The sequence below is a fragment of the Larus michahellis genome, chromosome 13, assembly GCF_964199755.1.
Source record: "Larus michahellis chromosome 13, bLarMic1.1, whole genome shotgun sequence".
NCBI classification, from domain to species: Eukaryota; Metazoa; Chordata; class Aves; order Charadriiformes; family Laridae; genus Larus; species Larus michahellis.
The window spans coordinates 7703538-7720929 of NC_133908.1; positions in this window are offsets into that span (position 1 = coordinate 7703538).

The following is a 17392-nucleotide window of genomic DNA, read 5'->3' on the forward strand; positions in this document are numbered from 1 at the left end:
GAGGGAACACAGACAAGTAATTCTGACACACTTTAGTATTCCTGGCGGTGCTGCTGCCATCAGCTGTTCTATCAGCTTTCACAGCCCATGCTATAATTAAGATCTGTCAACACTGATAAAAGGGAGAACATTCAGTCAACTAATTAAGTATCGCTTTAATACTCTAATATTTAAATTCAGGTTCCTAAATCAGCAGAATAATAAAATGTTTTATGTCTGCTTAAATGGCAAGGGAACAGAATGTGAATATCTCAATAGCGGATTTAATTATCAATCCGCCTTGCCCCTGTGGAGCAGAGCAGATCTTGGTGCCAGTGAAGTGGAACCAGGATGCCTGCTGGCTGCGGGGGGCGAGCATGGAGGTGCGGAGGTGGCCGGAGAGCAGGTCCCTGAGCTGGGGGGAGCCGGGTAACCCCAGCAGCACGGCTGGGGTGGCCAGGGCTTAAAATAAACCCGAGGATGCTCCTGAGAAAGGGAGGTGGGCTCGCTAAGCAGGGGAGGGAGATGGCTCCTGGCACTGGAAGGAAGATGTGAGACTTATTGTCTGGGCTCACAACCTGCAATTTTGTGCTGCTGCTGCTCTTTGTTTTATCAGCAAGCGTGGTGTCGAGGTGCATGGACATGGAGGCAGCTGAGGTGTAGGGAGGGCTGTAAGCACCTGCAAGCATCTGCTCCGCCATCCCCCCGTTGCAGGGGTCCTTCCCGCACTGGCTGGAGCCTGCGTTGGAGCCGTGCCCCGTGCTGACGTCCCGGCTGGGCAGGCAGGGCCGGGAGGGCTCCACCGAGCATCCGTGCAAACAGCTTGGCTTAGGGCAGCTCACCCTGCCCTGTGCTTGCAGATATATCTGTGCTGCGGACCTATCTGTGCTACTTCGGACTGGAATTGTAGCTGATTGTGTTTTTCCGTGTTTTTTTTTTTAAGCCGATGGCTCCTTGGGTTGTAGGCTGCAGGCCTTGCTCAAGCGGTAAGTCTGGATGAGATGCAAATGTTTAACTGCAGCGCTAAGAGATGCCTCTTCGTCCTTTCTGGTGTGGCTAATGATGGCTCTGCACGCTGGGGAGGAGGGAGCGATGCACAGAGATGGCATCAAGGGGAGCATCCACGAGTTGGGATGCTTAGTGTGCCATCCGTCGCTCCAGATACGGGAAAAGAGAATTGTGTCCGAGCTGGACCAGGTATTAAGTTGAGCAAACGCTTCGTCAGGCCTGGCTTCAGCATTACCTTTGCTTTGTCCTTTTTGTGTTAGCTTTCTGTGAGTATTTTAGCGAGCACGTTTAAAGGCAGGAGTGTTCGTGGGGAAGGGAAATATTTGTTCAAATTAATCTCCAAGAGGACCGCAAACCTAGATATTCTAAGTATTTGCACTAGAAACTTGATGGTGACTGCTGCACTCATTCTGGCAAGAAGCACGAGCATTTGAGCCATTTAAGCCAAGTTCAATTTTGCAGTTAGGGTAACCGTGGCTGTAATGAGTTGGTCGCTGCTAACGATGGCTATGGTCTGACTGCGAGCTCTGGGCAGGCAACGATGCTGGGTCTGGAGTTCTTTTAAGGGCTGCAGGTTGAAAGCTGTTCTCAGAAATTACGCGGGATGGAAAAAGGCTTGGAAAAAATCAATTGGGAAAATCCCACTCTGTTCACGTGTAATTTGCAAACAGAAAAAGAGGCGAAATTCATCAAGGAAATGAATCATTACAAATGATTTGTTCAGCTGTTGTAGGGAGATGATTTATGAATATCGACCCCTTTGTAATTGTGAATATCTCCCTGTGGAAGCTGTGTACCATACAAAGTGTTAGGTATCAGAAATAGACTGAAAAAGTGCCTTTTTTTAATATTGCAGTTTCTCCAAAAGGCTTTAGTCACGATTACAGACTTTTTGCGTTGCACTTTTCAGATGTTACTGCATGAAGGAACACTTGGTCCAAAGAGTTGCCAGAAAATAGCGTGACTTCCATTTTACAGCAGGGCCACAGAAGTACGAAATGACTTGCCCAAGGTCAACTAGAGCCTGTAGCAGGCTTTGGGAAAGAATCGAAGTTGACTTAGTCCAAATCAAATGCTTTGGTTTGTGTGAAACAGTCCCAGAGCAGGAATTATGGGCAGTTGGTGTAAACATTACGTATGCCTGCTATAGACTCTTCACCTTTGCAAAACTGAGGATTTTATCTGAGTTTTGGGGAGGTGGTGTGAAATCCTGTGTGATTTGCCGTCTCTGTAGGAAATGGAACGTGGGTCCACCTCCAGAAGGCAGCTCAGCTGTCAGATAAGCCTATGGAGTTGGGATGGATAAAGCTGGGATGCCCTACTGCATCCCACCCGGAGGTTAGGTGTGGGCAACTGCAGAAGCTATTTTGAATTAAGCAGCTGAGGAGAAAGCATCTCTGGAAGAGAAATGCCGCAGAGAATTCACAAGACAGCGGTGGTGTGCAGCTCGAGGGTGATTATCCTTTTTCCTTCTCCTGATGGCTTCATGTCGCAAGTATCCTGTGGGTGGGCTGTGGCGGCTGCTCCTGTGTGACTCTGGCACGGGTACTTCATAGCAGATCATTCTCTGTCCGTGCTGCCCAAGTGGTTCTGCCCTGAGCGTGCCGCTCCATAAGTGGAATGGGATGACCAGCAAAAGCGTGGGGTTATTTGTTTTAAAATAGAGAAATGTGGCAATTTCATAGCCTGCAGTTCCTTCCTGACAACTCATCCTCCCGCATCACATTGTAGTGAGTGACAGCAACCAGAGGCTATTCATAAGGGTGGCATCTCAGTATGTAATAATCATAATTACATGAAATAATAACTATCTAAAGGGCAGCACAGTGAGTGACAAGCCAGAGAATATACCTTGACACCTGCCAAAGATGTACTAAACACACACAGAAATTTTCCCCAGGATCCTGTCACTTTGTCAACTAACAGAACCAGCCAGAGTTAATAAGATTACTCCAACAAAGTCAAGCAGGGCTTTTTCCCTTGCTGTCAGAGGCTCACTGCTGTAACACAGGTTCACAGAGCCATCGAGGAGTTCGATCTAGGTCTGGCGATGCTTTTGTTACTATTTCTGGCTGTAATTAATTGGAGAAGTTCCTCCGCATGGAGTTTAATCTGATAATTATTAGCAATAATAATAATAAGTGATAAAGTAGAGGTGGCAGCAGGCTTTGGGGACCTGGCAAAAAAACCCTGGAAAGATTTGATGTTTTCTTTGCCGCTGTTCTTTCTAATGTTTAATTCTGCCTGTGTGTAAGGGGTAGAGTCTGGATGAGGAGTACTGCCTGGCAGCTGATAGCACTTAGGCTTTTGTGCTGAGGTGCAGCAGCAGGTGATCTTATGCTGTGCAGTGTCTGATCCTTGCTGTAAAGCAAACACGGAAATTGGTTGGACAGACCTCCTTCCCTGGAAAAAATGGTTATGGAGAGACAGGAAAGGGGGTGTGCGTGAGCAGGTGATGTGTGTAGATAAAAGATGGACCACTGTAACTAGAGTTAAGGGTATTGTGAGTCCCGCAGGACTTGACTTTTTAAAATCATCTGCAAGTTATTCCAACCACCCTTAAAATGAAACAAAAAATGCTCGCTGAGCGCTAGAGTTGTATGAGTGAGTGCTGGACTCACTGCCCGAAGGTCCCTGGCTTGCTTTGCGGGTGGGTTCAGAGCAGATATTCCCAACCATCTTGAGTATCCGACAGGAGTCATAATGTTTGAGGTGAGCCTGTGCTCCCCTACCAAAAGAGCACAGTAGGAATGGAAGATGCTGGGCTATTTCGTGCGTGGCTCCTTAATTGTATGCATTTTAGGTGTCTCTTCAGCACTGTTCTCTGTTGACACTTTAAAAATTCACACAGGGCAATTAAAATTAATGGTAGGACTATTTTTTCTACATGGTTGTGAGATGTGGTGTCTGACCACATCTTGTTATATTCCCTGATATGGTCCCTCACTTCCTTGGGCTCCCATGCGTCTAGGCAGAGGCTTGTCCTCCCTTGGCCTGTATTTAGGGACCAGGGGGAAGAGCAGCGTGCCCATGCACTGCAAACACAGAGGCACCCGTGTCCCCAGATAAGGCTGTTAGACATCGCGGTTGTAAAATAGCACACAGGATGAAGTTCATACGAGAGGTTTATTTATACTCCTGGCTGGATGCACCAGTGGTTTCCATGGGAATGGGAAGGGCTGCACGGTAGGACGGCTGCTCTTATTGCACATGATAGAGAGCTAATGGGGAGGGCTGCAGCCTCCTTAAGCCCTTGTTAATCCACCCCCCCGGCAGCTCCTCAGCCATACGTACCACTGTGCCACGCTCCGCTCGGGGCAGGGACCCGCTTAAAGGCAGGTCATGATGCAAGAGATGCAATTTTTTAGGAAACAAATGCCTGTCCCCATTGCAGGGAAGGAATAAAAATAAATTTTCTATGCAGCCTTTGGGTGATTATTATTCTGGAGAGTGGAAGTGAGGAGGGGTTTTAATTTATTTATCTTTTTATTTATTTATATTCCCATAATGAAACTGCCACGGGGGAAAGCAGAACTGCGGGCAGAGTTTGCTTTGTTATCACCAGGTCTCGCTCCTGTGTGGCTGCACAGAAAACCCCGGGGAGAAGGTGAACACCAGTCAGCTGCCGCACACTGGTGGAAGTTGTCCCCTCTCTTGAGAAGCTGATGCCCAAACTCTGCTCCTGGGGCACATTCCCTGCGGGTGTTTTCCGGGTTTGCACCATGACTTGCCCCATGCTTGGTTTTGCAGGGAAAACATCCCAGAGGGAAGAAGCAGTGTTAGGTGGTTGTGGGCTGGACCTGCAGCCCTCCTAGTAATTAAGCATCAGTAACACCTCCCTCCCCTCTTGGCAGCTTTTAAAGGACAGTACAAAATTTGCCCCATTCCTTCATAGAATGGTTTGGGTTGGAAGGGATCTTTAGATCACCCAGTGCCACCCCCTGCCCTGGGCAGGGACACCTCCCACCAGCCCAGGTTGCTCCCTTGTCGCTGCACTCCCTGACAAAGAGTCCCTCCACATCTCTCCTGGAGCCCCTTTAGGGACTGGAAGGCTGCTTCCCTTGCAGCCGCACGCCGTGGGCTGACGTGCTTTGGAAATGTGGGTGCTGTGTCCAACTCCTAGTCCAGGCACTGGGGTGACTGCACAGCACCCATCCCATCCAGCAGCACTCCTGGCCAGGGAGGGGGCTGCACTCCAGGTTTCCCTGGATAACCCTGGGGGGACTCTCGGGCTTTGCATCCCTGAGACTGTGTCAACCAGAACAAAATCTCAATTACCCCATCATTTGCTCGGCGGGCAGGGATTTCTGGAAGCGTGTGGGCTTCCCGGGAATCGCTGAGTGCCATCTGCCGGGTGAGGGGCTTTGCTCCGGGGGTTGCGGCGTGCTGGGAAAACATCCGTAGGGAGACAAAGAGATTGGCAGGGAGAGGCCGAGGGCCGTTAATAATACAGTAGGTGGGGGAAAGCGGAGGATAAAACACACCAAAAATTGCATTCAGACAACACAGATGACAGTTATTTTGATTTGTAAATGTCTACCTAGTTGGAAAAGCTGCCATAAATAATACCCAGCTGTCAGGCTGTCCGGATCCGCGGCTGTGCCGAGCAGGGCTGCGCTCAGGCGTGGTACCGATGGGGGGCTATATTTTTCACAGTGTATGTACAGGATAAACATACAGTCTTCTCGCACGTGTTTGTCATTGACAAATCCCTACTGCACCTGCACTATGTCATTACTGTGTTCAGTCACTTGAGTCTTACTTCAGAGACAGAGGGTTGTTGAGTTTATTTATTTTTTTTATAATTTTCCTTCTTGTCCCCCAGCTAAGGCAGAAAAATCCCTCATCCCACAGCTCTGGTTTTGTTGTAACACAAATTGGCTCTTCATTTTGGATTTGCTGTAGCAGGCAGCAGCGCCGTTAGTGCTAGGTGGCAATCTCTGGGTAGCCCGGTAATGCACCGCGCTGCAGATTTCTTCTCCCCAGGCTGGGAAAGCACATAAAAAGGAGCCATTTCCAGGAAGATACTTGGCTGTTGCCAAGATTTCACCTGTTTCGTGGATAAACAGAGCACTTAAATCTTCAGGGCTATCAATATTTATAGATTAATCTGTTTGAAGGCCAAGAGGGAGCGTTTATCGTTATCCGCTCTGTCCTCCGTAGGCTGCAGAACAGCATCAGCCGTCTGCCAGTGCCTGCAGGCGGTGCCAACAAAATCATACCTGCTGTCGATCCTGACTGCAGTTCAGGGCACAGGGATCGGTTTCTTTATCGGAGCAGGAACCAGCAACAAGGGCAGGTGTTTCCTTGGTGGGATATCTCTGAATTTAAGGTGCCTACAAGCCCTAGGTGTGATGCAGGCAAGCTGCCTTCCTGCAGGAGCATCCCACATCAGGCTGCTTGTCCCAACACTGCTCTGAGCTGCTAACTCTTCCCAGAGAGCAGCAACGACCTGCAGCCAAATTAAAGTCGCTGCCTCGTGAGGACCCCCTCGGTTTTGAGTATCCACTCTTTCGTCCATCTGTTCCTGCACCTCACATTGGCTCTCTGCTCAGTTTGGGGGCTAAAGACCACATCTGAACTCCCAATTCTCTTGTCCGGCGCATTATGAGCTGAGCCAAATGGCTGCCAATGCACTGGTGCACCCAGTAAGGATACTTTTGGAATGGAAAGCTAACATCTGCTTACCCTGCCTTATACTGCGGCTATTGCTTCTCCAGATTTGGTTTTTCTACTGCCACCAGCCCTTTCTCCTTGTTTGCCTTTTTTTTTTATTTTTCATTTATTTAATTTTGGTCCTTCGATGCTGGAGCGTAGGCTTTCAGGGCGGTGGTCATCTCTTCTTGGTGTTTGTTGATGGTACGTACTGGGGCTGTTGGGTATGTCTACAATGCACACACTCAAATCACGTTGTGTTGCATTAAAGGGAAATTTCAACCTCTTCTAGTTGTTGCGTTGTTCAACAACGTCAACTGATTCCTGAACTGGGCCCTGCAGACACTGATCGGTGAGTTGGATTTATGGTCAGGGAATTGGTGAGAGGGAAGAGAAAGTGAAGAGGATTTTTGCTTTTCCCCTTCAGCTCTGAAAATGGCTCAGGAGCAATCCCAGCACCCCCAGAGAGTCACCTTAGCTCAGCTGTGACCTGTGTTTGAAATCCCAGAAATAAATGGCTGAAAAGTCCCCTGAAGGTTTGGGAAACATTTGGGGACAACCCTAGATGGATTTATAGCTTCCCAACAAGATCCATGGGAAATTCATGGCCGTGTGTGGCTTTGTCTGGGTATTTGACTGAATTTTGCTTTGCATTCTGGGCTCAGGCAGATTTGCAAGATAAATTAGGGGGAGGCAGAGTCTGCAGCTTGAACTGGTCGCGATGTTCACACACCCTCGGGGAGCAAAGCCGCTGGGTGTTTTACACAGCTGTGACCTCCAGACTAATAAGGAAATTTCCCTGTTAGAGATGCACAGATCTTCTAACCGTCTCCTCTTGCAAAGGTGCAAATCGCTACCAGTAAATGCCACTTCCGAAAATACGTTTTGCGCTGTAGTCGACTGTCATGCACTGTTTCAGCAGGCCAGCCTTCCCGGGATCGCAAGGCAGAATCTGCTGTTAAATCAAAGTGCCTTTTTATTTTCTTTGCTCTGTGATTGATACGTCTCATCGTGTCACGGCACTATATATAGCTTCTCCCTGCCGGGAGACGTAGTGGCTGCTCCTGGCTGTGTCAGCTCAGGTCGGATTAATTAACCCTGACATCATCCATTTTCGTGGACAGAGATGCCATTCCCCGCTGCCTGTAAACAGAAGCCACTCACAGAGGGAACGCAGGCAGGAGGCAAGGGGGAGTCTGTGTAAACACCATCGGTTCGCACCGAGCCAAGGCATTTCCAGTGCCTACTAAAGAGAGCAGAAGCCAACTTTTCATCTCCTTGTTTTTCTTAGGGCTTAGCAAGGACCCAGTAAGTTTGCAGCAGCTCTGAGGACAAACATTTGCTCTTTTCTTTAGCTCCCAATGACTCTGCTGTTGGCTGGGTGACAGCGTTTATCCAGTGTCAGGGCTCCAGCCGTTCAGCAGCACTTGGCTGTTCTCTCCGAGGCCAAGCTGTCCCCGGTGCCTCCTAAGAACAGCGAGGCTGGGGTTTCCTGTGGAGGGGCTGTTTTGGTTGCAGTCGGGGGGGAATTGGGAGTGGGGGGCCAGGAGCAGGCAGGCAGCAGAGTGAGGGTCCAACCACCAGCTCTGGAAGTCTGTAATTGCCCTCCAACCTGCTGCAGGGGTTAAGGCCACAGGAGCAGAGACAAGCAGCTGCTCGGGCTCTGTAACACCCATTTGTCTCGAGGAACCCTCCAGTGCAGCTGGAGCCGGCAGCATTGCTGCTGTGCCTCTTGGTTTAGTATTTTTCTAACTTGTGCTGCTCATCTATACTGACATTGAGTGGCCTCTTTTGAGAGCAAAATAAAACCTGTGCAGTTGCCGGGGGGAAATTTCTTCAAGCATCAGCTTCAGGTGAGCATTGTTCTCAAGGGAAGGGGTTGAATCGCCATCCCTGGAGATATTTAAAAGATGGGTAGATGTGGTGCTTAGGGACATGATTTAGTGGTGGTTTTGGCAGTATTAGGTTAATGGTTGGACTCGATATCTTAAAGGTCCCTTTCAACCCAGACAATTATATGATTCTATGTGTGCAAGCGTTCAGGAAGGGAATTTTCTTCCTCTCTTTTTCCCCTTCCTACCCCTGTCCCAGATTGTCATTTCCCACGCAAACAGCCTCAAAGCCCTCTCCCCCAGCCCTGCTGGCCAGCAGTGGCCCATGCTCTTGCAGAGCCAAACCTGTCGTGAGTGCCGGTGCGTTAGTGCTGGGGGAGCCCTCAGCTGGAGCCACTGGTGGGCTGGGGAAAATCTGGGGGGATTTTTCAGGCTCCTCCTGTGACCTAGTTGAGAGTTGAAGTGATTTGAAGTCTCTGCAAAGGGTCTCACAGTTTTTTGGATGTGGTGCCTTCACCCTGTCAGTCCTATACCTGCCTGTGAACTGGTAATGGCTGGAAGAGGGGATTTTTTGCAGTCTAGCGTACGCTCTCATCCTCTCAAAGCCAATGAGATTTTCTGTTGATTCCTATAGGACCAATTTGCATGTTATGGCTGAGCTTTTGTGCGTGATGTCCCATATTTCTGCCCAGCTTTTTAGAATGTACTTTGCACTAACGATTCTGGAGCTGAACGTACGGATATGAGGGAGTAAACCCAGTTCTCTGTCTTTAGGGCCCTACAGTTAACTGTACCCCTTTTGAAAGAGCCTCTGCCTGTGTAAAGAGTGAAAATGCAGCATGCTCTTTCACTGCTTTGTGTTTGCTGCGTTTTGAGATCTAATAGTCTAAGACCCCTTCATGCTGCTGTAATCGGAGAAGTAGCCAAAAATGGCTTACAAATTAATGCAGGGCACCTCATCACATTCTTTCTTCTCCCCTTTGCACGGAGGCTTTGGTGAGCCCCATCCTTCACAGACTGATGCATTGCAAGATGCACAAGAGCAAATGCCAAAGGGCTGTTCCTCTTCAGTTTCGGGCTCTCCTCCATTCCTCCACTGTCATTTTTTTTTCTTCCCTGTCTCGTTGGTGTCGTTGCTGCCAAGAGCTGGCAACCGAGACGGCAGTGAGTCAGTGGGAGTGGGAGGCAGCTGGGCTGAGACACGCTTGGTAGGTTCCTCCTCAAGTTATGAATCTGCAGGACGGCTCTGAGGTCACCCCTGTGTTTAGCGACGGTGACGATGGTGGTTTCCCAGGGCAGCAGCTGGAAAGGCTCTGTGTGTGTCTGGTGATGCAGGATAAAGGCTCTGTGTGGGTCTGGCGATGCGGGATGTATGAGGAAGAAGCAGGCTGGAGGTGGGGACAGGAGGGAGGCAGCAAGACGAGCGTGACTGACATGCTTTTAGAGAAAGAGCATCCAGCCGCAGTGCCACCAGCCCTGAGCATCCCCCCTGCCAGCTGTGGGTTCGCATGGGTTCTGCTCTCCAGGGAGGGAAGGGGGAAGATACCCAGGGTCCCAGCAGAACTTGCCCTGCAGCGAGCCCTCGGCAGATGTTAAAAAGTCAGACTGAGACAGAGTTTTCAAAAGTTCAGGCAGGTGGGGCTGGGATTTAGGAGGTCTAGATTGCTTTGCTGACTTAGCCTTGGCTTGCCTGGGTGACCTTGGGCTAGCTCCTGCAGCTGACCCTGCTGCTGCCATCGCTGAGCTTCGGCTTGAGACTTTCAAAAATAAGCGTTGGGTTTTTTGTACTTGGGGCACAAGTGCTTCCATTTTATTAGAAAATACTGTGGAAGGATGGCAGGGGGAGAGAGCATGAGAGATTAAGTCTACTCATGGGCTGGATCAGAGTACAATATTTTGTCTCCCACTGTGCTACCAGCTGTACGAGACGAAAATGTCAGAAATCCTGCAGCAGGCAATTACAGTCCAACGGCAGGCTGCCTACCACCTAACCTCGGGTAGTTTGCTCTTGGTTTATATCCTGAAACAAGGAGTCTTTCTCCCAAAGCCCTTTGCCTTATGCTTTCTCGTTAAAAGCCTGAACTGCCTCCGTGTCCGGCAGTATGACCCTTGGAAAAGCTGGGGGCCGTGGGAAGAGGGAGGGGGCTTAGCAGCGGTGTTGTGCTGGCCCTTGGGGAGAAGGGGCTGAGCATCGCCCTTATCGTGCCTCACCAGCATCTTCCTTCTCCTCAAACTGTTGCATGTGAGATTTATTTCTCCAGCCTCCACAGTACACATTAGCTCTGCATTTTTCTGGCTGGAATACCATTTTGCTACTTCTTGCCCATATTTTGTGAACTTCCCCAGGTCTGTTATTTTTCTTTTATTTCTCTTTGCTACGCTTTTCATTCTGGAATGATATTCCTGTGTCTCTTGCTCTGCGCTCTACTTTCAGCACATTAATAAAACAATATAAATTGTACTAGGCTACAGACAAATCCTTGTAGTATCCCATGAGTATCTTCCTTCAAGCTGATGCATTTCTAGTCCTTATTTTTCCTTTGTTCATTACGCTTAAGGCAGCATTAAACAGGGATGGAGGCGTGTATAGCTGAGCCAAACTGGAAGCTGATGAGTAATAAAAAATTGCTCTACATTTGTGAAATGAGGAGTGGGGTAAAATAGCCTGATGTTGTGAAAACCCAGCTGTGAGGAGAGGGGACGGCTGATATTAATGTCGATACGTACTGAAGGTACGCATCTCGGATGCTGTGATCTTTGGATTAAGCGAATCCTGTCTCTTGATCACTGGCTGCAAGTCGCTGTGGTGGCACAGAGCAGACGGGGATGGTGTGACAGCGGGGGCCAGAGCGAGGTGTGGGACTGGCTGGTGCCGGGGTACCTTAGCCATAGGTGTGTGCATCCCTCACCGCCCAGCTGCGGGGAGGAGGAGGAGCCTTACACCGGTAAAAATTGTTGTTGCTGCAAGAAGCATGGAGCTGACGTACCGGAGTGAGGGCTGACGATAACTGAAGGTTCATTAGCAGTTGCCTCTAACCACAAATGTACTTACTGTACAGTCTACACCGTGCCAAAGTCAAACTCTGCAGAGAATTTCCCAGCAGGATTTGTGGCAGACAGAACTGTCTTTTAAATGCCTTGATAGTGGAAAGCAGCGGCCTGGCTAATTGCCATTACTGCTTGTCCTAGGGATACCGTGACTAGTCCCTCTGGCCAGTGCCCCGGCGGCACCGGTGGGGACCCTCTATCCCCATCTCTCCTAACATCACCCTCTCCTCAGCAAGACACCAGCATGTGTATTCCTTGGTGGGCTGGGGGAGATTGTCACCAGGCTGGGGGGTGGCACGCTGCTGTGCCCCTGCTCCTCGGTGGTGGGTCCCCTTGGTGCCACCTCTCCTCGTCCCTGCTGTCAGCACGAGCTGCGGCTGCGGGTTTTGCTCATGAGCTGGGGGCGAGCAGGGAACTGATGAGCCTGTGCCACTGTGCGACCTGAGCGCTGGGAAATGCATTTGTCAATCAGCATGTTTTCTTTCTTTTTTTTCAATGTACTTTGCTGAAGAACTATTATACATAATTGGTTCTGGATTACTGCACAAACCGCGTTCAGATAACACTTGTCACCTTGGGAATAGCTAACGATACATAACAAGCCAGCAGCAGCATGCTTGGGCTGAAGGGCTTTATGTGCGTGTGTTTTGTCTTCTTTTTGTTTTTAAATGTGTCTTGAAGAATAAAAATACACACATATTTTAAGCAAGCACTTCCTTGCGCAGATCTGTTTTGTTTTAAATCATCATGTGTTCCTTTAGCGGATCAACATTATTGTGTTGCTCTTCTGATGCGATGCCAGTTATGTTTATTTTCTTAGCTGAAATTATTTCCTCAACAGATTTGCTTTTGAAAGGACACTGCTTGTGTGCATATCTTGTTCAAACCTAAGCTCATCTAGCTACTGCTCCGCTCTTCCGATAGATATCTGGCAGGTAGGGAATAAACCTTTATTAGTGGAAAGCAAACGCTCATATCCCAGCCATCTTAGCAGCACATCAAAATCTGTATGAAACAGACTTTAAGCAAATGAACTCTAAAATCCTGGGTTTGATTATCTCAGAGAATCCCTGCTGAAACTAATAAGGCAGCATCATGCAAAAGACATTCTAGGCTCAATATTACCAAGTATTAATTATTGTTATCTCTTTGCTAGCTGATAGTAGTGGTTGCAGCCCTGCAATTTAGCTTTCCAGCAGAAAGAAAGGTATTGGAACAAAACTAGAAAATAAAGCTCGATATAAACATATCAGACCTGAAACAAAAGCTGTTGTGGTGCACTGGGGTTCCTTCCCCGAACCACAGCCTGGCATGCCTCTGTTTTAATAAACTGGCTTTAAAACCATCCATGCCAGAGAGCAAATTTTGCTGCTGCTCCTCTTGTAGAAGCTTTTCTTGGACCGCTGCGGGCAAGGAGAGGCCAAGGGGGCAGGCGAGGGGAAAGCCCAAGGCGCCTTTTCGAGTCTACCATGAGCTCTCCAAGAAATGCAACTTGGATGACTTTGTACAACAGTGACATCTGGTGATACCCATCAATATTTACTGTTTCCACCTGTTTTTTAAGAGGGTGGAGTTAGAGCCTGCAAATCCCTTATTTCTTGAGAAGTAAGTTAGAGCAAAGCACCTGGATACGACTTGAGACCTGCCAGGGCTGCGCCTGGCAGCCAGCTTGCTCCGTTTGGTTTGGGTATGTCGCTGCTACGGTCTGCTGAGGTTTGGTGGGCAAAGGCTGGATGCAGAGGGATGTCTCAGGCAGGGAAGGGTGCCATGCTGCTGTGTGGGTTGTGTGACAAGCTGCCCTGTGCTATTCGGGTGAGAAGAAAGGGCATAAATCTCCATGACTCCTCTTGAGCCCCTCTTGCATCTCCCGTTAATGCATCCTGACGCGCAGGGATTGCAATCCCTGCTGGAAGCACGTTATTCTCATTGCAGACCTCGAGTCTTGGTTAGGCCTTACTTTTATCCAAACTGATTCAACCTTAGGGGAAATCTGTTTAAATGAGATTGAAAATGCTCTCTATCAAGGGAGCGTATTTTGCCGATCTCTCTGTCAATGCTCCAAAGTCAAATAGCGAAACGTTAGCAGAAAGTGTATGGCTAAAGCCACAGCTTATTCCCTGTGGGTCCTTCTGTCATCAGGGGAATTGGCACGGGCAGGTTGTCTGCTGACCACAGCCTCCTCACGGTGAAGGAGAGAAGAGGGAGAAGAACCATCACTTCTGGTCTCCTTCCTTCTCCCTTCCTGAATGTCCCGCGGGAGGTGATAACGTACCTTTCCACATGCGGTCTCTCCCTGCCTTGCTGCTTGGTTTGCACCCGGGGATGTGATCTGGGGGAAAAGGGCACCTTTCCACTAAACGGTGGTGGAGGACGTTTGCTGACCTGTCATTCACCCCCACTATAGGGAAAAAAAGCTTTGCAGCCATTATTTTAGCAGCCTTCATTCATGGAAGAGGAAAGCAGAAAGAAGGGGAGTAGGATGAGGGATTTGGGGTATTTTAATCTATTCAAGTCAGGAAATGAATAATAAAGGTGAATCTTGGCAAATGGCTTCTCAGCTCAGACCTTTGTGTGTTTGCTGGGAAGAGAGGAGAGACAGGAGGGGGGGAAAAAACAGACAGTGTTTGGAAGATTTGGCTCGGGACCCTGAAATATGCGTTTGTAGTGCCATAGAGTTGTACTTTGCCTCTTTTTCCCCCTCCTCCACAGTATTCTTGCCGATTAAAACAATTCAGAAAAAGAGGTTTCTATAGATTAATTCAAATACTCGGAGTGGTGGGAAGAAATCAGGTTATTCTCCACCTTCAAGGGATTAGAAATGGCTTTAGGCCTAAATCCTGGCAGTGCATCTCGACCAGGTCCCAGGATCAGTGCTTAGGTGAACACTCGGTGCCTGCTGTTACGTCCCTTGGAAGGAGACAGCTGTGCTGCTAGGGCAGGGGCTGGGTACTCTCCTGTGCCGCATCAACATATAAATGATGCTTAACAAAGAACTAATAAGAAAAATGATGGTTCGCATGTGCAAACATGGGGGACAGAGGGAGAGGCCTGTAGTGAGGTTCAATTTGATTTCTTTAATATTAGGTATTATACACACACTATAAGCAGAGTCAGTGTGATTATTTCATACCTGTCCCTTTACAAAGGATAGAATATGAACTAAATCACCCCTCGGAGAGTAATAGTGAGATAATGTTTTCACACCATTAGTCAGATGCTAAAATACCAATGCACTTTTTCTTCTCCCTGGTAATATAAAACTAGAAACAACAATCAAACAGGAGGGTAACACCTCGTATGCTGCCCAAGGAGTTTTCTTTCAGTTTTGGAAACTTTGGTATAATTGAAAGCGGCAGCCGCTGTATGTTTTTTTTTCCAGAAAGTCCTGGTTCTGTTAAGGAAATCTTTACCTCTGTGCCGCTTTCTCTGGTTTGTGTGTGCCTGGAGTTTCTGATGTGACACTGTGTTTTATACCTTCACAAAATACCAGTAAATGTTCCAGAGGAAAAGCTTAGGTTTGGATGTATTGAAAAGCAGGTAATCCCCATGGTGCCAAAAAGAAGTAGACAAGATACCCCGTTGGTAAAAACACATCCATACGGATGGACAAGTGGTTTGAGAATCCTATTGAGAAACCAGAAGTATACACCATGTTCAACACTCTTTAGTTTTTAAGAGACAGTTTATTCAAACCCAGCTGCTAGATTTTGGTAAAATGACTCTCTCTGTGCTGGTCAGACCACATCAAATAAATCCGTGGTGCCAGATAAATTGTTCATTTTGAGAAAAGGCATATTCTGCCTGTGCATTGGGATGGAGAGGGCTGACATGACTTGAGATTGTACTGCCCAAGGACTAAAGAATTAATGGAAAACTCAAAGGCAATTTTTTCCCCACTGATTTCAGGGAGGCAAGGATTATAACAACCATGTCACAGGTTTAGTACGTAAAGGACAGCCAAACAGCTCTGACGCTTGTTTTCTGTTGAGCTGGGCTGGTCTGCTGGTGAGGTGGGATGTGGGGAGACAGTAAGGAGGGGGCGAATCGACAGTGATTGCTGGGAGCGACAATACTGAAGTCGGTGGGGCTGTACAGGTATAAGAAGTAGTTGGGGCCCTCAGGGTTCCCTTACTGTTTTATTTCTGAAGTAGCAAGAGGACAGGGAGTGCTTTGGAGAAGGTCTTCAGCAGTACGTGGTAGTGGCTGATCCCTCCTCCTACGGGAAACTGTAACTTCTCCCCCCGACTGAAGGGTAATGATGAGGAGTAGTAACATACTAAAAGCAATTTCCCTTTTTTGCAAAGGGAGGCACACATGGCTGGAAAACAAAGTACAGCGATGGGCAGATTCCCCATAAGGACTTTCCAGCGAGTTTTATGCAAGGACTAGAAACCTTCAGGCTTGCTTAGGGGAAGATGGAGAGAAAATCGATGCAGCCTCTTTCAACAAACGGCTCATTTATATGAAGTCTATCCTGCTGCGTGCTCTTGAGCATCCCCTTGATTCTGGTTTATCCCACTGGCTCCAGCTCTGTTTCTCTGGGCTGGGGTCGAGGTGCTTTGGCAGGGCTGCCCCAAAGAGCTCATAGCCTCGTGCACCTGGGCTCCTCTACCCTCTGTAGCACCCAGGGACTGAGACTAGTTCTCCACTTGTATCCCTATGCTGGGATTTCCTCGGGAGCTTCCAGAAGCTGCTTCTGCTCCTGGGAAGCTGTGCCTGTCCCACAGCCTGTGCCTCCCAGGATTTCATCTCCCTAAGCCCACCGCTACGCTGGAAACCAAAAGTTCCCTCGTAGTCCCTCAGGGATCCTTATTGACTTTTATGGTCTTTAAAAGACCTCTGCATGGATTTGTAATCATTCTACGTGTACACCGAGCAACACTAACATAACTGGTAATTAATTTGTTTTAATTGTTTTTATATAATCCCCGCGAGCGACCTCATGTTTTGTTTTGCATCTGTTATGTTTCTGACTCAAATTTTAATGCCTTAATGGGAACAGTGCCAACTGCTGTAACACTGAGCTATGAGCAATCTCCTGGCACACTTCCAGTCCTTTATTGTGGAACTAACTATACAGCACTGTAATTTAACTAGCAAAATGTGGCAAATCACTGTTATTAATAACAATAAATCTATTTCTGCAGGTTGACAGCATTAAAATAACAAATTACTCTGCAAAGAAAGCTGGTAATTTTGGGTGCTTTCCACTGCGATCATTGCAGAAGTGTAATATCCATTATTAAGAGCCCTTTGGTGTCTCATGAAGGACCTGTTTGCACATGACAATGCATCATGGTGCTTACTATGGGGGAGGATACGGAGGCCTTGACCACGGCTATTTCAGCAATTCATCATTTTAATTTAAATGTTAATGGCAGGATGGGGCAGGTTAGGGAAAATTGTCTGCCTTCCCCCCTTTTTTAATAATCTTGTCTCATCCAGTTAGTCAGATCTTGATGCCCAAGATCTTAATTTCTCCTCCTCTCTTCCCTTCTCTCCACTTTCTCATGCTGTCTTCGTTCTTGAATCCACAGTGGCCTGCAGTGTGCGCGTCCCCCGAGGCTTAGCCGAGTGCTTGATTTGTGCAAGGCTTCGACCAGGAGAGCAATGCCCACTAGACACTCATCTTTTAAAAAGAGTTAGCAGCTGAACTCCTACAGACTGCTACTGGATTGCAGCAGCCCAGTCATTGCAAAAAGACCAAGCCAAAATCACAGGCTTAAGATTACTTTCAGGCTGAAGTTCCTGGTGGAATTCACATGCTGCACCTGGAGGTTGTCCTGAAGGGGTTGTCCACGTCCAACCCCATCCAATCCCCACCAGGGCAAACCTGAGCAGTAACCCTAGTTCTGCGTCACCCTTGTGTG